Genomic DNA, 22,621 nt, shown 5'->3' on the forward strand with positions numbered 1-22,621 from the left:
GTCCTCAGGTCTCTACACTGGCTCCCAGTTACATTCAGAATAGACGTATTTCGCAGTCTCCAGAAACGTCCACGGGACTACGTTTTAAGAATGAGCCTGGGTTGGGTTTTTTGTGGTGGCTGTACTTTAAAATTAAATTAATATAGTCTTAATTCAAATAAATAAAGATTTTGAAATTCTAACAGCAAACAGAGCTAATGTAAAAATGATTGGAAAATGATTTAGCTGAAAATATCCATTAGAAACTTAAAAGTAATCAAAAATAATCAGATGTATTTAGTTACTTTACTTTTTTATAAAGTAATCGAAAAGGTACACTACTCACTACATTTTAAAAAGGGTAATTTCTAATCTGTAATCTATTACATTTCTAAAGTAACCTCCCCAAGACTGCTCACTAGTCCTGGCCTCCTAATCATCCCCATCCACTGAATTGGTTCTATCACTGTCTCTCCATTCGACCAATAGCTTGTGTGTGGTAAGGTAAGCGCACTGGCGCTGTTGTCCTGTAGCTGCCGTCGCATCATCCAAGTGGATGCTACACACTGGTGGTGTTGTGTAGAGACCGTCCCCACATATATAAATACACACATTACATAAACCGCGGGGTTGAATTTGCTCAAATCAGGCCTAAAAGCACTAATGTGGCGTATAAAGCCTTTTTTGGATCAAGCAGCTTCCAAGAAAGACAGACAAGATCGAAACGGGTGAATGTGTGTGTCTGCTGCATCACAATGCTGTTGGCCATGAGGAAGCTATTAGGAGGACAGGCATTGATTTATCTATGTGAGTTCAGCATTGGAAGCTGTTCATATGACGGCTTCCAGAGGAGAGGTTACTGATGTATAGATTCCTCTTAAGGACTGGCTGTGAAGATGTCTCCCAACGAAAGCGTATGAATATAAAAACGCCAAATCAAATTTAACGCAGAGAACAATGTAAAGAGACCCGGAGGACAATTTCCTTCACGCTGAGATCTTTATGTCCTTAGTTTCCAAAACTTTCTTTTTTTTTTCTGAGAGAAAATGTGCTAGAGCACTCCCTGTTCTCCTCTAATGACAGACAGCTCTACGATGAACCACCGCAGCGTTTTTGTCCTGATGTACATTGTTCCCTTTATTTCAGGCGGAAAGGCCGTGTTGACTACAGTAACATCCAGCTCTCCGCGTCAACAAAGACACATTGTTCCATTAGGAGCAGGACTACAGCGGTGTAAAGGGTCCCATCACTCACAGGAGGAATTTATTTATATCTCAATCAAGACGGAGAGGGCAGGAAATGAGAAAACCAGGAGTACAATAGATGAGTAAGTGGTGCAATGGAAATCATGGCAGGCATTAGAGGAAGTGTCATTTTATAGAGCAGGTATATGTGCTTGCTTCTCAAAAAGTACATTTTAAGCTTGGCTAGCAGATCGTGTCGTGGGTGAAGAAAAAGACCAGTGGTTTTTGAGGTTGCTTCAAAAATGATGAGCTTCTTAAACGTGTATATTTGTAAATTTGTGTATATTTTCACAGCAAAACAACACTAGAAATGCCATGGAAACAATATATGTTTTAGTTTGTATTTATTTTATTTATCCTGTATTGGCGTGGATGCTAATATAGTTATCGTCTTATGGTGTGCGTGCTAATATAATTACAGTCATAGTGGTCAACTGTTGGTATTAAAATAGTTAACAATATTGTTATCGTCTGGTGGTGTGAATGCTATTGTGGATGCTAATATAGTTATCATTATAGTTATTGTCTTTTAGTGTGGCTATACACTTATCGATATAACTATCATCTGTTGATGTAGATGCTAATATAGTTTTCGTTATAGTTATCATTACAGTTATCGCATGTTGGTGTGGATGCTAAAATACCCTGCTGAAAAATCCAGCTTAAACCAGCCTAGCATGGTTGGCTGGTTTTAGCTGGTTGACCAGGCTGGTTTTAGAGGCGTTTTGGCCATTTTCAGGCTGGTTTCCAGCCATTTTCAGCCTGGTTTTGGCTGGTCAGGCTGGAAAATGACCAGCTAAAACCAGCCTGGTCGACCAGCTAAAACCAGCCAACCATCCTAGGCTGGTTTAAGCTGGATTTTTCAGCAGGGTATAATTATCCTTATAATTAATCTCTGGTGATGTGGATGCTAATATAATTAGGCTATCAATATTGTCTGTTGGTGTAGATGCTAATTATCATTATAGCTATAATCTGTTGGTGTGCTGTCGGTTGGTGATATAGTTATCATTATAGGTATCGTCTGTTAACAATTTTGTGGATGCTAATATAGTTATCATTATCATCTGTTGGTGTGGATGCTAAAATACTTGTCATTATTGTTATTGTCTGTAGATGTAGATGCTAAAATAGTTACTTTTATCATCGGTTGATGAGGATAATATAGTTCTGTTGTTGTAGATGGTAATATGGCTATCGTTATTGTTATAATCGGTTGATGAGGATAATATAGTTCTGTTGTTGTAGATGCTAATATGGCTATCGTTATTGTTATCATCGGTTGATGAGGATAATATAGTTCTGTTGTAGATGCTAATATGGCTATCGTTATTGTTATCGTCGGTTGGTGTGGATGCTAATATAGTTATTGTCTGTTAGTCTGGATGCTGTTATAGTTATACATCTGTTGGTGTGAATGGTAATAGTTAATGTTGATGCTAATTTAGTAATCTTTATCGCTTCTGTTCTGGATGCTGTTATAGTTATTGTTAGTGTTATAGTCTGTTGTTGATGATGCTAATATAGTTATAATTATAGTTGTCGTCTGTTGGTGTGAATGCTAATTATCATTATTGTTATCGTCTGTTGGTGTGGATGCTAATATAGGTATCGTTGTAGTCATAGTCTGTTAGTATGGATGCTAATATAGTTATCGTTATTGGTATCATCTGTTGGTGTAAATGCTAAAATAGTTAACAGTTTAATAATCATCTGTTGTTGTAGATTCTTACACAGGTATCATTATTGTTATTATATGTTGTTATAGATACTCATACAGTTATCGTTGCTGTTTTTTTTGTTGTTGTTGTTGTTGGTGTGGGTGATGATATAGATATCGTTATTGTTATGTTCTGTTGTTGTTGATGTTAATATATTTACCATGATTGTTATCGTCTATTGGTGTGGATCCTAATAAGGTTTATCGTTGTAGTTATCTAATGGTGTGGATGGAGTTAATGTTATAGTTGTTGTCTTTTTTGGTTTTAATAACAACAACAAAAAATAAAAATAATAAGCTTCCACCTATTATGGACAGCCTAATTTTATTAACTAACACATTAGTAATAAAACAGCAATTAGAGACTGAAAAATTCATACATATAGCTCCCTTAATTGAGCCCAGACCTCTGAATTATTTAAAGAGTGTAAATGTACACTCTACTTCTCAAGTCATGACCACATCGCAACCTTGGCTTTGCACTACATTCTCAATAATTCAACAGGCAATTATAACTTTCTAAATACTGAATTTGTGTAATAAGCTCCACAACGTAAACATAACAAAGCTAAAGCGGTTACAAATCATATTCAAACTCTAATGATTTTGTTTTGGCCGCAAATTACGAAACGTCCGTCTGACTTCTTGCTCCCGCAGAGCCACACATTCCAGTCCAGGTCATTATCAGGTCATTTCAAAATGAGAAAGAGCCACAAATTAAGCTCGGAAAGAGTCCGTTTATAATTAATAAGGATGATGAAAACCAATTCATATCAAAGAGGAACGCGACAAGACAGATGCGTCATCTTCACTCGTTTTTCACTATCTGACATGGAATTTATTTAACAGAGAACAGAAAATCAATTAAACTAATTACCAGGCACTGTATCAAAGCAGAGAAGACACCCACAAAGGGTTTCATAGCGTGAAATTATCACTGAATGTTAATACAAAGGTTTTATTCTCGAGACGAAAACAAATAAGCCCTCACACAGGACATATCTTGAATCGTGACGCGTGTTATTTATAGTGGCACAGCACTGGCTTGTTTCCATGAGCAATAACTGCGTTTCTGAGTCAAAGAAAGTCACGCAGCAAATGCCAGCTGAGTTTTGCTGCCACCCACACTCTTTCTGGTGGGCACTTGGCAACACTGATGCCAGACAGGTACATGCTTGCGTGTCAATACGAGATGAACCACGATTGTCAAATTAGTGGAAATCTGACGTCTCCATTTGACATTGCGGTTTGAGTTCAGGTTGATGTTGTGCTGTGGTTCGTTCGCAAGCACCTGTGATACTGCGACATTAGTTTCTGCAGAAAGCCAGACGTCGCTTTGCCCTTGCAAAACTAACCAGCTGGGATTTTGGGTGTCACTTGTGCGGTTGGAAGGCTACTTGCTATGTAGTGTTAAAAAAAGGGCAAGAAAATGTTGAGATGTGGCTTTGTTTGGAAACATGTGCCCAAATTAAAGGGAAAAAAATAAGAATATACACTCACTGGCCACTTTATTAGGTACACCTGTCCAACTGTTAATACAAATGTCAAATAAGTTAATCACATGGCAGCAACTCGATGCATTTAGGCATGTAGACGTGGTCAAGATGATCTGCCGCAGGAAGAAAGGGGATTTAAGGGACTTTGACATATACATATATATATATATATATATATATATATATATATATATATATATATATATATATATATATACATATATACATACATATATATATATATATATTTATATATATATATATATATATATATATATATACATATATATATATATATACATATATATATATATATATATATATATATATATATATATATATATATATACATATATATATATATACATATACATATATATATATATATATATATATATATATATATATATATATATATATATACATATACATATATATATATATATATATATATATATATATATATATACATATACATATATATATATATATATATATATATATATATATATATATATATATACATATATATATATATATATATATATATATATATATATATATATATACATATACATATATATATATATATATATATATATATATATATATATATATATATATATATATATATATATTTTTACTGCCGCGCCCCCATTAACCCCCCACCCCCCACTCTTCACTTTGTGAATCGCATTGGATGTGGCCTGGCAGCATGACTTTAGCCTCTTGCGTACAACAACCCTAAACGTATTGGATGTGGCCTGACTAACTGTAACATTGGCCCATTCCACCCCTGTGAATATATATATATATATATATATATATATATATATATATATATATATATATATATATATATATATATATATATATATATAAACCAAGAATGAGGAACAGAACTTTCTAAGTGAGAAATAACGCTTCATATCACTCCATAAATATGCACATACAGTGACAAAGCCATTAATTTCTCCGGCATCCGCTATAAAAACAAGTGTCTTTCCCCCCAAATGTTATTTCAAACTACTGAATAATGCAACACTCTCGCATTTTTCTACCCCGACAATTATTAATGCCGTTCATATGCCCACTCCCACGTCCACCATAACACCCCTGTCACTTCACATGCAGAAATGAAACGCATTCCCTCATTATAAATCGACTGTATGGAGCATGTTCGCACACCTCCACTTTCCCGCGTCTCCTGTCATTTCGGCGGGATCTCGGCACGGAGTTTCCCGCCTGCACCGCGAGTTGACTCATCCTATCCGTCCTACGGCGGTGACACCGGAGCAGATGGTGCCGGTCTCCAAAGCCCACGACGCAGCTCTCTGAGTAATCTTCCCTCGCTGTGTTTCCTATATAACGGCTTTGTTTTGCCTTTTTCCCTCTCAGACAAGGATGGCAGTGTTTTCTTAAACACGATATACTCTGTAAAAAAATATCCGTTAATTAGTTAGTTAATTATTTTGAGATTTGTTTTTATTTTTGTGTTTTTCTCATTTATTTATGCTTCTGACTTGTTTTGTGGGAGCTTGACCTTTCCTCCAACAACCTTTAATCTTGAAAAGTTTGGAAAAAAAAGTATTTTGTTGACGTTTTTAATAGTTTAAATAGTTTAATAGTTCATATATTTATGTTTAAAAACTGCAGTAGCTACATTTTCTGTTATTTTACTGATTTAAGCCTTCAAATATTATACATTATATTATTTCAAACTACTAAAATGTCAATAAAAGTCACTTTGTTAAACTGTGGAGTTAACTTTCAACATCACAATTTAGAGTAGAGATCAAGGTCCCATAATGCCATTCACAACCATAAACACGTCAATCACAAAATATATAAACTGTTAATTAACAGATACCCTATTGTTTTTACAGTGTACAGCAGGGCTATTCAATTAGTTTGTCATGGGGGCCAGTTTATCAAAAGGGGGCTGGAGAGATACGACTTGCAATATGAGTGATGTCACTACAGCAATATAACCCATATGCTGTGTTTTTTCTCCTTGAGACTCCCACGATGTATTTTTCGACATCAAACTGTAAATATATAGATTTTTTGACTACATAACATCAGTGCATTGTACATGTGGCAGTTTTTACAAACATTCAAATGTACGTTTGGATTTACTAACGATAAAATGAATGTGGAAATGTCCGTTGGTCCATGCCAACTTCATGCCTAGCGTACGTGCATTTCTTGTGAGTGTGTTTGTTTTATTTCATTGGCGATAAATAAATAATATGTGCAAATAAAATATGATTCTCAAATGCCCTTCACATAATAGACACTTATTAATGATTCTTACTTGTCTTCATAGTGATGAAGAGTAGGCAAAATCTGATATGCAGTGGGGGAAAGAAAAATGAGTTCATCAGACGCTGGATTCGAACTCATGCTCGAATGTGTCAAAACATGTAGCCATGCGCTTTACGAGCTACACCATTCACGCTGCTAGAGTCAATACAAAATTGTACACCTTTACATAGGACCATTTCTTTTTTATTTCACTCACAGTGCAATGTTCTGGCCCAACTGTGTTAACCGCGTCAGCTAAACTCTCCCACTCTATTTTTTTCTTTTGTTGTTAATTCCGGAGGACAAACCTGCAAATAACACAGTTTTTCTCCGGTCTACCTCCGAAAAGAGCACCTCCAATTTACATTCTGTGAAGTTTCTCTTCTTGCTTGCTTATCCCATTACTTTTTAATTTGGTTTTGCCAAAGTGGAGTCATTACCATATTCATACGGTGGAGGAGGTAAGGAGAGGTTTTGCGCTCGTGCACATGCGCTCAGTTTCTTGTCAATTGAGATGTACAAAAAGAATATGCAGCACAATCTCACAGCAATTCATAACTTTTCAGAATTAGAATTCATACGATCTAATTCATACAATTTAGTACGATTTGCTTACGGTTAGGTTTAAGGGTGGGGTTAGGTGCCACGCCTCCTTTTTAAAAATCGTACAATTTCATACGACTGAACTCGTATAAATTAGCCACTAAACTGGCAAAACGTAAAATACTTTCGTTTTCTCATCAGATCAGGCTGGATTATTAGGATTCGGCGTACGCAGTGTTTCCTACATCTGTTTTTTTTACTGCGTACGCACATTTACGGCTTTGTGCATACGCAATGTTTTAGTATAATTTAGACGCAAGTCTTGGTACATGAGGCCCCTGGAGTTCCTGGAGCCAGTCCCCAAAGCTGATGAATTGCAGTTTCAGGCCCCGTTTACACTTGTGCGTTTTAGTTTGAAAACGCATAAGTTTTGCTACGGTTACGCCATCCATCCACACTACGCGGGAGTTCTCGAGCGCCGAAAACAGAGCTTTTTGAAAACGCTGGAGAGGCCGTTTTCATTCTAAAACGCTGCTGCTCCGTCTCAGTGTGGATGGGGAAAGACGGAGACATCTGAAAACGGAGGCGGGGCTGCAAACGTTCGCCTATCTGATTGGGGCTTTTCCTCAATATTAAGTAGCCCACACACAGTTCAGTCTCGCATCCTCTTCTTGTAAGTTAAGACTTCGCAAGTTTGATCAAGGCTGCAGTCTCCCCCTTCTCAGTTTGATATGGAAAACATACCGAGGACACGGGTAAATCTTCAAAGGGAACAGTGTACTTTATAACTTCATTCACATCACCTTGGCTACGTTGTTTCACTTTCTCAACAATAAAATGTAAACATGATTTAAGGAACTGCCTATTTTCTTTTTAATATTAGCAACTTAACAGACAGCAGAAATGTTGAGGTGTCGTGCTGCATATATGAGCGTCATCTTCACTGTGTGGGCATTTATAACAAAACGGAGCCGATAACAACTGCCTCCTTTCAATTTCAGTGAAAATACGAAACGCACCCTCTCTTTTGCTGAATATCAGTTTTAATAATCGATAATTATAAAAGTATAACATACAATAAGTTTATACATTGTAGGAAATAAAGGCAAGCGATCAGTCAATGTACCTGGATTAATCATTAACTTATCTTTGCGCTTAACCAAAACATGTTACCCGTGAACAAGTAACTTAATAGATTTCAATGACCAAAGTCAGGAAATTGGCCTATGTCGTTAGATAAAGACAACAACATGAATGAAATATCACGTTCAGCAAATATAGTGAGATTAGATCCAGCGGGAGATACTTGATGAGCAGTCCGACAAGCAGAGCTCTCATCTGGGTAGAAATGCTGGAGCGCTTGCCCGAGAGTGTGTGTGTGGTCACGTGATGTGCGTTTTCAGCGTTTTGGTGTGGACGGAGAGCTGTTCAGAAACGCTGGGTAAAACGCGAGTGTGGACGCGGATCATTTTCATTCTACAACGCCGTTTTAAAACTAAAACGCACTAGTGTAAACGGTACTTCCCTATTAGCTTCACGAGGGAAAGCGGAAGGTTTCCACTTGTTTAGAACCCAACCTAGCCACTGAGTTTCATTGGAAAAACAAATACTATTGAAGTCAATAGTTAGAGGTTTCTTCAAAATATCTTCTTTGGTGTTCAACAGAAAAAAAGTCGGGTTTGGAACTCGAGTGAGTAAGACCTTAATTTTTTATCTCTTTTAGCTCTAAACTTTTGTTAATCTTAATTAATGCTGAATGTCCCTGAAACAGTTTTCTGATGCAAATCTTGCATATGTCACTTGTTTATGCTGCTGAGGCATGAGAAGCCAAGGTGTTTTGAGTCATTTATATTGTGTTATGTGATTGCCAGTTCTAGAAAAAAAAGTGCAAAGAGAAGAAAAGTCTAAACTTAACCCTTATTAGTCATGTTGATTAATGCTACTGCATGACAAGAATGTTTCAAGTGTGCAAACAAGTGAAAAACATACAATATCTGACTCATTACATAATTGTAGTTACTTTTCAAGCATTTTTCTATTATTTTTGCAGTTTACAACAAGGGAAGTTTATTTATAAACAAATTTTGAGAGAATCACATGCTTATGATTGACAGCTGGCCCCACCCTAAATAACATATGATTCACCAATCAGACGATTCCTAACTTAGAATAAATAACCAAAGCATCTTACCTTAAGTTATCTTTGTCTTGAAGAATCCCCTCTTCCACCCTCTCTCCTCCTCTTTTTCCTCTATAGGGCAGCACGGCAGCCCAGTGGTTACTGTTGCCTCACAGCAAGAATGTCTCCGGTTCAGGGGCCTCATGTACGAAGACTTGCGTGGAAATCTTACTAAAACATTGCGTACGCACAAAGCTGTAAATGTGCGTACGCAGAAAAAAATTCAGATGTATGAAACACTGCGTATGCCGAATCTCACGCATATTCTTTTGTACATCTGAATGAATGTGAAACTGAGCGCAACATGCACGAGCACAAAACCCCTCCCTGCCTCCTCCCCCGTATGAATATGCTAATGACTATGCTAATGTCAAAACCCAACGAAAAAACAACGGCAAAATCAAGCAAAAAGAGAAACTTTGAACAGAATGTGAAATGGAGGTGCTGCTTTCGGAGGTAGACCGGAGAAAAGCGGTGTTATTTGCAAGTTTGTTCGGCGGAATTAACAACAAAAGAAAAAAAATAGAGTGGGAGAGTTTAGCTGATACGGTTAACACAGTTGGGTCTGAACATCGCACTGAGTGCATTAACAAAATAAATAGTGTGGTTTATATCTGTAAAATGTTGCAGTACCCTTAGCAGTCTCAGTGGCGCACCTCATAAGAAGCATATGATCATGTACTGACACGTTCGAGCATAAACTCGGCTCGAATCCAGCGTCTAATAAATTCTTTCTTTTTTTCCCCGCTACATATCAGATTTTGCCCACTATTTATCACGAGAAAGACAAGTAGGAATCATTAATAAGTTTGTGCATCATATTTTATTTGCACATTTATTGAATGGAAATGTTTCTGATTCACGTATGCAAATTCATCTTCACATAGTGTCTTTATAGCAATGTGCGTGCGGTAGATCGCTCAGATTACATTGGGAAAACAGGCGACCGCTGCAAATTGTGCTTTAATGTTTAGCTGGTCAACTGTATGGTATGGAAATCTTACATACCTACTATATGAACCCGTCTCATACAGACGCCATTGCAAGGATCAGACACTTTGTAGAGAAGAATTTAACACAATTGCCTCTAGGAGTCGCCAATGGAAATAAAACAGACACGCACAAAAAATGTGCGTACGCCTGCCAGAAAGCTGCCGTGAACCTGCGCAAATTCCCACGTTCAGTTCATTGTTAGTAAATCCAAACGTGAGCGATTCTGAGCGTGAAACCTGGCGTACGCAAAGTTTTTGTGCGTACGCAGCGTTGATACATGAGGCCCCAGGTCTTTACCCGGCCAGTTGACATTTCTGTGTGAAGTTCATGTTCTCCCCGTGTTCCTGTGGGTTTTCCCAGGTCCGGTTTGGGGTTCTTGAGATCTATCTGAGCTCAAGCTCCCCTCTTGCCTTGCAAACGGGAGGGAGCCCTGGGCTCGAAGATTTTATGACAGCATGCTAAACAAGCTTTCTTATTAATAATCAGCTAAGTGTGAACTCTTGAAAAGTATAATTTAGAGTAAACAGAATATGTCACTGATGTAAAATAAGTTTAAATGTGACCTTGGACCACAAAATGTGTATAAATAAGTGTAATTATTATTTTTTTAAATTGAGATTTCAACTAAACAGAAAAAAAATATTTCAATAAATTCAATAAGATTCAATAAATTTAAAATTAAAATACAGAGAAAATACATACATAACATATTGTATTTAATGTTATAAATGTACAAAATATCTTCAATGAACATGATGTTTACTTGATATTCTAAAGATTGAATCAGTGAGTCATTAAATACAGACTAGCTCTGATCGGATCATTTGAATCAGTGAGTCATTAAATGGAGACTAGCTCTTACTAAACATCTAAATCAGCGAGTCATTAAATGGAGACCAGGGCTGCGTCCGAAACAGCATACTTCCATACTATACAGTACGCTAAAATCAGTATGCGAGCCGAGTAGTATGTCCGAATTTATAGAATTGGAAAATCAGTATGCAAGAAGAACCCGGATGACTTACACCCCATTCATACGGGGCATCAGCATCAATGCTTGACAGAGAGCGTGTCTGAAGTTGGGGCCGACGCGATGGTCATAGCAGCGTCAGCCAATGAAACTAGTCAGCAATAGGCCACAATATGAGTTGGTGTATTTGCATAAAGCGATGTGATTGGCTGACGCTTCCGTCGGTGCTTGAAAGGTTGAGCAAGTCCTAACTTTTGCAGTGAGCATTGCCTCTGAAGCGGTGCCGACAGATCCACAATGCAGTTCGGCAATGCCTGACGTCACCCATTCAAAGTAAATTGGAAGCGTTGAAGCTGACGCCCCATGTGAATGGGGCGTTACTACTTCCAGCGAGATTCTGAAGTGTGCATCCCATGCACGCTGCACTATCCCATGATGCCCTGCAAGAGAATTTTTGAATGGGAGTGAAGTGACGCAACTGACGCAGGTAGGTCACGTGACCAAGACAAAATGGCGGATGTAGTACATCCAAACCTACTTTTCTAATGGCAGAGTAGTACGTTTAAATTCAAATGCAGTACATACTAAGTAGTAGGCGGTTTCGAACGCAGCCTAGCTCTTACTAAATCATTTGAATCAGTGAGTCATTAAATGGAGTCTAGTTGTGACTGGATCATTTGAATCAATGAGTCATTAAATGGAGTCCAGCTCAGAGCAGATCATTTGAGTCAGTGAGTCGTTAAATGGAGTCTAGCTCTGACTGAATCATTTAAATCAGCGAGTCATTAAATTGAGTCCAGCTCTGACTGGATCATTTAAATCAGTGAGTCATTAAATAAAGTCTAGCTCTGACTGGATCATTTGAATCAGAGAGTCATTAAATAAAGTCCAGCTCGAAGCAGATCATTTGAATCAGTGAGTCGTTAAATAGAGTCTAGCTCTGACTGGATCATTTGAATCAGAGAGTCATTAAATAAAGTCCAACTCGAAGAAGATAATTTGAATCTGTGAGTCATTAAATGGAGTCTAGCTCTGACTGGATCATTTGAATCAGTGAATCATTAAACTGTGTCTTACTGTGAATTGATTATTTGAATCAGAGAGTCATTAAATAAAGTCCAGCTCGAAGCAGATCATTTGAATCTGTGAGTCATTAAATGGAGTCTAGCTCTTACTGGATCATTTGAATCAGTGAATCATTAAACTGAGTCTAACTGTGACTGAATGATTTGAGTCAGTTAGTCATTAGGTTTAGCTCTGACTACATTATTTTAATCAGTGAGTTGTTAAATGGAGTCTATCTTTAAATGGTATATTTTGAATCAGTGAGTGATTAAATAGTCTAGCTCTGACAGGATCATTTGAATCGGCAAGTCATTAAATGGAGGCCAGCTTGGAGCGGATCATTTGAATCAGTGAATCATTAAACTGAGTCTAACGGTGACTGGATTATTTAAATCAGTGAGCCATTAAGTCTAGCTCTGACTGCATTATTTTAATCAGTGAGTTGTTAAATGGAGTCTATCTCTAAATGGATCATTTGAATCAGTGAGTGATTAAATAGTCTAGCTCTGACATGATCATTTGAATCAGCGAGTCATTAAATGGAGGCCAGCTTGGAGCGGATCATTTGAATCAGCGAATCATTAAACTGAGTCTAACTGTGACTGGATCGTTTGAGTCAGTGAGTCATTAAATGGAGTCTAACTCGGACTAGATCATTTGAATCAGAGAATCATTTAACTGAGTCTATCTTTGATTGGATCATTTCAGTCAGTGAGTCATTAAATGGAGTCCAGCTCTGACTGAATCATTTGAATGAGAGAGTTGTTTATGTTCATTTTATAATTTTAATATTTCTAAATGAATCTGAATACATTAAAAGCATATATTTATTTCTATAGTTAACTCAGATAAGATCGCTCTGCCCAGACCATTTGAGACAGCGAGTCATTAAGTTCAGAATCACTCCGCCCAAATCATTTAAGTCTGCGAGTCATTAAGTTCAGAATCGCCCCGAACAAATCATTTGAATCAGTAAATTATTAGCTGGAGACTTGTTGTGAGTCATTATGAGTGAGTCATTAACAGCGTGTGTCATTAATTGGAGATTCTGGAAATGAAAATGACAGCTTTATTATGGTTGATGATTATATGACTTGATATATTTTATGATTGAGTGATGCAATCGTTCAAATCACTGAATTCCTACCTAGACAAAGGCGCCTGTGATGTTTTGACCAGAATCTTCAGCCAATGATTAGCAGAATAATGAGCTGTGTAACGTCATGCCTCAGCTCCACATCAATCTTCATCATTTAAGTTGTTGTCTTTTGTTTTCCTTTCCCGTCTGTGGGGAAAATATATATTTTAAAGCTCATTGTCTACATTCATCTCAGTCTTAATTAACATTGGATGTCCATGGAAACAGTTTTCTGATTAAAATCTTGCATGTGTCACTTTCTTGATTAGATTTGTAGCGCTGCTATGTGGTTGCCAGATTCAAGTACTTTTATTTAATTATTTTTCTGTCCACTTTAAACCAAAAATTGCAATAAACCGTCACCTTAGAATTATAACGTTCTGTCTGCGTTCTGAATGATTTTGAGGTATTGACCTTCAAAGTTTTTGCATTCTATATAGCAAACAACATGTGTGTAACAGATCGCTTTCATACATTACCATGACAGAGACCCTAAGGGTAAAAGGGCTTAAAGGGACATGAAACGCCCTCGTTTCAGCAGGGTGTTTTCACACCTCTACTTTGGAAAAAGTCAGAAAAGTGGGCGTGTGTCTCTGAAGAATATTTCCAGTACGTTGTTGAATCTATGCCACTAAGGATTGAGGCAGTTCTGAAGGAAAAAGGGGGTCCAACTCTGTATACCTAATAGAGCAGGGGTCACGAAACTTGTTCCTGGAGGGCCGGTGTCCTGCAGATTTTAACTCCAACCCTAATCAAACACACCTGAACAAGCTAATCAAGGTCTTCCTAGGTATACTTGAAACAACCAGGCAGGTGTGTTGAGGCTAGTTGGAGCTAAACCCTAGAGCAGGGGTGTCAAACTCAATTCTTGGAGGGCCGAAGCCCTGCACAGTTTAGTTCCAACCCTGCTCCAACACACTTACCTGCAGGTTTCAAACAAGCCTGAAGGACTCAATTAGTTTGATCAGGTGTGTTTAATTAGGGTTGGAACTAAACTGTGCCGAGCTGCGGCTCTTTTGGAACTGAGTTTGACACCTGTGCCCTAGAGGGACACCGGCTCTCCGAGACCGAGATTGGTGACCAGTAAGTGTGTTTTCACTAAAGGTAAGAAAGGTAGAAAGAGGCAGAAATGTATGCATAAATTCTAAATTTATTAAAAAACTGATTTGAGAAAATGTGATTTGTAAAGTATTTTGTAAATCATTGATTACAAAGCTTAACTTAAACCAGCAAACATCCTTCATTAGTTTAAAAGCAGAGACCTTGCATGCCTGACAGCGAAACATAAGCAGAATTGACTGTGATATTTAAAGAAATGGATTATTAGAGACTCAGAAGTTCACGCCAAGGCATGAAATGGCGTTTTAGCATCACATTAAGCTTATAAGCACTGGCATTTCAACATGAAATCAAAGTTTCTGAAGTCTTTAGAAAGCCACGCCAAAGATGAATCGATTTTAGATTAAACAAATAATTGCTCGTCAAATCCTAATTCCGCTGCTCAGCATTGACTATCAGACAACAATGCAATTGGACACATCCATTTGAAGAGCGTCGCGATTGAAATTGATCACGGTATCAAACCCCGAGTGAAGATAAACGTGTCATAATTGAATTTTTGGAGAGCGTGATTTCCAAAAACACAAATCAATTGGTGACAACAGCATTAAGGCTAGGAAAACGACACAAAAGTGCCGGGAGTTTGTGGTTTACTCCAGCTAGCCTGGGGTGAGTAAATAGCAATTAACTGAGAAATGCACGAACTGTCACCTCCACAGTACGGCTTCTGTGCTCTCGGAATACCAAATAAAGCATTAGAGGGAAGACGGGGAGACATGTGAAGTTGCAAGGAATCACCTCGAGCGTTTATAAAACACAAGAGATTATCTTAAAAGGATGCCATTTTGAAGTGCTGATGAATTCCTCTACTCCCTTGAAAATGGGTTCAAAATTTGTTTACACCCCAAGCGAGCAAAAAATAAAGAAAGAAATGGTAATCGATGGCAGAAAGCAACTGCATAAACATCCATCGACATTGCATGACGTCCCGATCAATCTTACCTAATCTACTCTAATCAAAATATCACTTCACCAAGTTAAGAAACGCACAACTGCACATGCATTAAATATCAATTATTTTTTTTACTTGACCAAAGTCTTCTTACTCATTATTTTACCGCAGCTCTGCTGTTTTTATCTATTTTCTCGCAGCCTGGTGAGCAGGATGCAGCCTGACGATATATATATGTATATATAATAGGGATGCAACAATTCAGTTAGCCCACGGTTCAATAAATACTTTGGTTTTTTTAACACGTTTTCGGTTCGGTTCTCATGGCTTGACACTTTTTTTTTTCTTTTTTGTTGTATATTCTAAAGGCAATAGGAACAGTAAGAGGTTAAGGAGAAAAAAAAATAAAAACGATCTATTGCCATACTCATTTTGTTTTACTTAAAGGCCAAGAAAAGTACACTAGTTCCTAGTGTATTATATAAAAAAATGAACACTGAAATCTCACAGCTGCTGGTAGCCCATGTACAAACTGGGGAACACATAAAATCCTACATTTTGAAAATAAACATACTGTACATGTGAAGTTAATAAAGATAAATTGGCCATTTCAAATAAACATATTTGAACCCGGCCCTTGAGGCAATTTGTTCTGCCCCTCCAAATAGTGTGACCAAGACATAAAAATGCATTTAGTTCAGTTGAAAAACGGCCGCTATAGCTATGAAGTGTTAGGCGTCTGTTTAATTCAGTATGAGCTGCAGAGACTGCGCAGAGCGTGTGTCAACATAAGTGAGTGGCACGGACAGCTGAAAACATTTGGATATGTTTTGTAGAAACTGCCTTTTGTACAATGCACTGTAATCATTAATAGGGATGCAACGATTAGCTGGTTTTAATATTAACTGTGCTTTAATTTGTTAGTTAATTAATCGTAAATGCTTCTCTAAGCCGCATTTCTGTTGCATGGAAATTTTATGACAAGTTGCCAACTGTGCACTAGTTTAAAGTTCCAAGTATATATGTAACAGGATTATTTTGGATATATTGATTTCACTATATTTTCCTCCTGTTTACTGTTCATATAAAATTGTTTTGTGTTCACATTATAAATGTAAAAAGAGTCTGTAAAGTGACAGTGGTTTCACCTCTTCTTCCCCCCTTGGGTTAACGTCAAGGTGGTATAGTCCAAGCAGCCATACCTGTTGCACTATTGCTTGAGCGGTCTTTTCCACCTTTACCTTGAACTAAGGAGTGTACATTTAATGTAATGAGCTGAAGCTGCCGATCTCATAATAACATTCTCTGTGCAGACTCAAAATGGTGTCCTCTAGTCATTAACTACACTCCACAACGCAGAGCAAAAGAGAATACGGTTACATGTACACCAAGGCTAATACGCACGCACACTGGATTAACTATAGCAGCGGCCGTTCCCATATCACGTCTTTTCCGCTTGCAAGTTTGTTATTTCTAATTTAAGAATGACAATATGCGTGCACAAGCGCACAACACTGATAATCATCAGAATGATTATGTAGGATTTTAAAAAGGAGGCGTGGCACCTAACCCCAACCGTCATTGGGTGATGAACAAAACGTACTAAATAGTATGAAGTAGATTGTACGAATTCATATGAATTAGCCACTAGTTTAGGTCAAAAAACCCATGATCTGCACAGTGCGACTAGTCGACTAGCTGGTGCAACCCCTATTTATAATTATGTATATATTATTAAGTACTACTAAAGACTACCTCTTAGTACATAAAATACAAAACCCAATGTACATTATGTACATTATAGAAGTGCACTTGTTTTTTTTTCCATTACTTCAGCCTTCAGTACAACACTCTGTGAATGACAGTGAGCTCCTTCGGATCCCTGTTTGAGAAATCTGTAATCCCTCCCGGATCCGAGTCACGCAGGAGTTCTGATACCAACTAAGCCTCATATTGTTAACAAAGAACAATTCCTCTGTTAACAATGGCAAACAATAAGACGTTCTTTCCTGAACAATGCCGACGTAGACGCAGTGGCTACTTTAAATTCCTCTTTCTGTTGTTGTTCTATCTCTCTCAGCTGCTGTGGGAGTGAAAGCCGCAGCTTGAGGAGATCCAAGATTGATTACAAATCTCAGCGAGTCATTAGCTGAAGTAGTTTTTCGTGACGCCGTGTTGTCATTTCACTCCTACGGCAAGCATATTTAAGGGTCACCGGTTGCTAAGCACACTATTGTGGGTGGGTTGCAGGATGACAGATCAACGTTGTCCGCATCGGCTGCCAGGTGACCAAAGAATGCAGTCTGACTCAACAGTGCACACGGACTGACTCTTAAATCATGTATGATTCATGGCTGTTTTTCAGATTTTAACTAGTGCCTGAAACAAGGTTACAAAGGAGAAATGCTGGCTTGATCTGCCAGCCAAATGAGGGCAATAATTTTTAATCCACCTGTCTTCGAGTAAAAGGTTTTTATCTGAAGGGGATGGATAGTAGGGAGACAGCTAGCCTCCATTTAAAGTTCTTTTCATGAAGGTTTTTTGACGTAAATGCTCTGGTTTGAAAGGCTTCTTCTGTAAAGTGGGAAAAAAGGTCATGCTATCAATGCACACGGTTGTATTACAGTAGACTGTGCGTCTTTGCTAAAAGCACCCATTTCTTTGGTGTCGTAGCGTTAGTGCTTTCAAATTGAGCATTGGATGTCTTTACCTTTACTTTTATAGGCATTTAAATACACTTGCGATTGGCTCGACAGGATAAAGTACTGACATGGCTGTCAGCAAATAGTTTTGTCTGTTAGTAACGACCAAAAGAGAATTAAATCACTATTTAAGAGTTCAGTGTGTTTGGCATGCTGTCCCAGGAGGGAGCCCTGAGCTCAGAAGATCCTCAAGCCTGAGTTTGAGCTCGGGTAGGTCTTGAGAACTCCCCTGGTTTAGTTAGGGCCTATGACAGATCATAGGGATTGCTGTTAAGAGATAACTACTGACTGAAAGGCATAGGTAGGAGCCTAAGAGCTCATCTACAGTATAGTGCCAATTTGGTTCAGTTAATTCACTTATGTCGCATGTCTTTGGACTGTAGGAGGAAACGGGTGAACCTGGGGGAAACCCATGTGAGGATGGAGAGATCATGTAAACTCAGCACAGAGAAGTTGAGAGGCCTAGTAAGAACTTGAATCAGAAATGTTCTTGCTGTGAGGTAATACTGCTCACCACTGAGCCACTGTGCTGCCCTATCTAGGAAAAGACGAAGTGGAAGGGGGGACTCTTTAAAAAGAAGATAACTAAGGTAAGAAACTCTGGTTATTTATAGTATGTAGGATTCATCTGATTGGTATATTATGTGTTTGCTAATGCGAAACCTGCTGTACCCTACTGAAAAATCCAGCTTAAACCAGCCTAGGCTGGTTGGCTGGTTTTAGCTGGTTGACCAGCCTGGTTTTAGAGGGGTTTTGGCCATTTCCAGGCTGGTTTCCAGCCTTTTTCAGCCTTGTCTTATCTGGTCAGGCTGGAAAAGGACCAGCTAGATCGAGCAAAACCAACTTGACCAGCCTGATTTAAGCTGGACATAGCTGGTTTTGGCTGGGCTTCCTGTAGATGCCAGTAGAACTGCAGCAGATCGTCTTGACCTACATTCCTAAATGTATTGAGCTGCTGCCATGTGATTGGCTGATTAAAAATTAGCGTTAACAATAGGGATGTAACGGTATCAGAATTTCACGGTACGGTAATACCTCGGTATGAATGTCACGGTACGGTATTTATTGAATCATTTACAGGAAAAAACAAAACTTATGAAAATACTCCAAAAAAGTGCCAAAAGTGTCAATGACATACAAATTAGCCATCTATCTGTAAGCTTTGAAACAGGAACTTCAATTTTAATAACAAAAAATTATTAAACCATGTAAAAACAATAAAGTTTCAATTTAGTATTGTTGAAAACTCATCACATTCAACATTTAATCACACTCAGCCCATCTACCCAGATGAGAGCTCTGCTAGTCGGACTTCTCATCAAGCATCTCCCGCTGGATCTAATCTCACTATATTTATTAAACGGGGTATTTCATTTATCTTGTTGTCTTTATCTAACGACATATTCCCTGACTTTGGTCATTGGAATCTATTACTTGCTCCGTTTTCGGCGCTCGAGAACTCCGGCGTAGTGTGGACGGTTGGCGTAACCGTAGCAAAACTTATGCGTTTTCAAACTAAAACGCATTAGTGTAAACGGGGCCTTAGAGTTTTCCAGCTCTTTTCATCCCCGCTTCTAGCAGCACACTCCATTTCCGCATTACTGGATCTGTAGCGACAACAGACCGCAAGGGATGATGGTCAAGCATGGGCTGATGGGTATTGTTGTTTTCGCTACCTCCCGTTCGCTTCATTCGCCTAAGCAAATTTTCTCAGAAGACCTATAGTTTTACCGAGTCATGCGACTTCGGTAATATCGAAAAAAATTAATATTGCGGTATGACGGTATTTACAATACCGTTACATCCCTAGTTAACAAGCAGTTGGACACCTAATAGTTGGGTACCTAATAAAGTGGCCAGTCAGTATCATTAACAAATTATCTACATATAGACAACAAGAAATAAAAGCAATGTAAAATCAAGGTAAAACTACATGTTTTGCTGTACATTTTTCTTTTACATTTGCATTTGAAAACACTTTTGGTTGGATTTAAGATAGGATTTGGGTCAGATTTGTCATCTGAAACATGCACCGAAATATACCCGGAGTAATGTATTTTAAGCTTCACAAAAATATAGGCTAAGCCTGACTTGGAACCTAAATGCTCTACTGTGTCTCTCCACTCTTTTATCAATGTCTTATAAAGAGCTGAAATGCTGTGAAAATTGTTACTAAATTGTTCAGATTTAAGACAATGTGACATTTTCCACAATCATTTTCATCAGTAATGCCGTATTGAGCAAAAGGACACTGACATCAAGATCCAGTGCTCCTTTATTTCTTTCTTGATGTTTTCCGGTTTAGGGGGAAATAATACAGAATGCAAATCTCTGAAAGTCCCAAGTTGTTTTTGGCTTAATGTGCTGCTAGCTAACCTTTACACGGTTGCTTTCTGGCTGAGAACAAAAGTGATGTCAGAACAAGTGTAGAAGGAAGTTTTATTTAAGAAACTTTTATTGAATAAAGTCCCTAGTAGAGACACCCTAAAATAAAAAGTCTGTCATTAATATTTCATGTGCATTTTGAAGATATTTTGTAGAATGTTGGAAAGCACCAGTCATTGACTTCCACCAGTATATGTATTACTATGGTTGTCAATAGCTGCTGGTTCCACTCATTGTTCACTATCTTCTTTTGGGTTCAACAGAAGAATGTAGTGTTGTCAAAAGTATCGAGTTCGGTGTCAATCGGTACTGAAAGTTTAAAAACGCTCATTTCCCATAAACATTTGAGCACTGTTGAGCATGTACTTAAACATAGCTGATTGGCTGTTGTTTCATATGATTAACTGAAAGGGCAGTTGAGTTTTTGGAGTGTTGAGGGCTGTTTGAGTTTTGTTCTTCTAGTGTGGTCAAAAGTATCAAGTTCGGTACCAGTCGGTGCTGAAACTTTAAAGTTAATTTCCCGGTACCATTTGAGCGATGTTGGGCACGTTCTTAAACACAGCTGATTAGCCGTTGTTACATAAGCTAAAAAAGATTGTGATTGGCCATGAAGGTTATTAGTTCACCTGTTTGTTTTGTTCTTCTAATGTTGTCAAAAGTATTAAGTTCAGTACCAATTAGTACAGAAATTAAAAAATTTCCCGCTAACATTTAAGCGCTGTTGAGTGCGTTCTTAAACACTACTGTTTCGCTGTTTCATATGCTCAACAGAAATGACTGTGATTGGCGTTTATTCTTCTAGTGTGGTCAAAGGTATCAAGTTCGGTACCAGTCGGTACTGAAATTTAACATTTTAAATTAATTTCCCAATAACATTTGAGCGCTTTCGGGCACGTTCATAAACACAGCTGATTGGCCGTTGTTTAATTACAAAACCTTTTTAATTTTAAGCAGTTTTCAATAAAACAAGCCAATTTTCCAGGTATTCCAGGCCTTGAATTTCTAAATGCCAACTTCAAGCACTTTAAGCACCTTGTGGGAACCCTGTACAATGAGTCAAATATAACAAAATCATCACTTTCTGACAAACTGGCACCAAATATCAAAAAGAAAACAAGCAAATTGTTGCAATAGAAGAAGCCAGTGTTGGGCAGAAGCTACTAGCTTAACTACATTTCTCAGTAGCATGGTGGTGGCGTCGCTATTTTCTTAATCAAAAAGCTTTTCAGTAGCGAAGCTATTTTATTAGTCAAGTAGCGCAGTTGCGTCCGCACAAGCTATTTTTACAATTTTTTGCTATTCTTTTTAGCTATTGTGATGTGTAACACCTGGTTTTATTGGATTTTTTTTGTTTTTTGCTGTTATATACTATAGCCTAATGTGTTTCTGTTTAGTACAGCATATTATTTACAGTAAACAACAGAACTAGCATGCCTCATATGTTTTATTGACAGCTTTATTAATCACTATGATATGATTGACTTGGATTTAAGTTGCTTTGATTGAAAACTGAAAATTGTAAAAATAGCTTAGATGTAGCAAAGCTGCTTTTGCCATGTAGCTTTTAGCTTAGCTTGCTACATTTCCCAGGGGGTAGCTTTTAGTGTAGTTAAGCTACATTTTAAGTAGAGTAGCTAATAGCTTAGCTAACTACATTTTTCAAGTAGCTTGCCCAACACTGGGAGAAGCCAATGTGAGCCTTTTTTCTTATTGGTTACACCTTAGAAGGTGAAATTCTATGAAATTTAATGTTAGCATATATGAGATCCAAACCATCTTCAAACCTGTACAATCATGTAGATTTCCTTCAGCTTAGTACTTTATCTATTAGGGGTCGCCACAGCGGAATGAACCACCAACTATTCCAGCATATGTTTTACCCAGTGGAT

General features: G+C 37.8%; 1 long non-coding RNA gene across 2 annotated transcripts in view; it reads left to right on the forward strand.

Annotated features, from left to right (window-relative positions):
- Positions 1–1,102: 1,102 nt before the first annotated feature.
- Positions 1,103–22,621, forward strand: part of LOC141380235 (uncharacterized) — a 53,037-nt gene continuing 31,518 nt past the window's right edge. The window contains exons 1-2 of one of the 2 annotated variants that reach the window (XR_012397914.1): positions 1,103–1,306; positions 18,731–18,937. This is a non-coding gene — a long non-coding RNA (uncharacterized lncRNA). The remainder of the gene's footprint in view (positions 1,307–18,730; positions 18,938–22,621) is intronic. The other variant, XR_012397913.1, reaches the window with a different exon arrangement.

The sequence above is a fragment of the Danio rerio genome, chromosome 22 (genome assembly GCF_049306965.1).
Source record: "Danio rerio strain Tuebingen ecotype United States chromosome 22, GRCz12tu, whole genome shotgun sequence".
NCBI classification, from domain to species: Eukaryota; Metazoa; Chordata; class Actinopteri; order Cypriniformes; family Danionidae; genus Danio; species Danio rerio.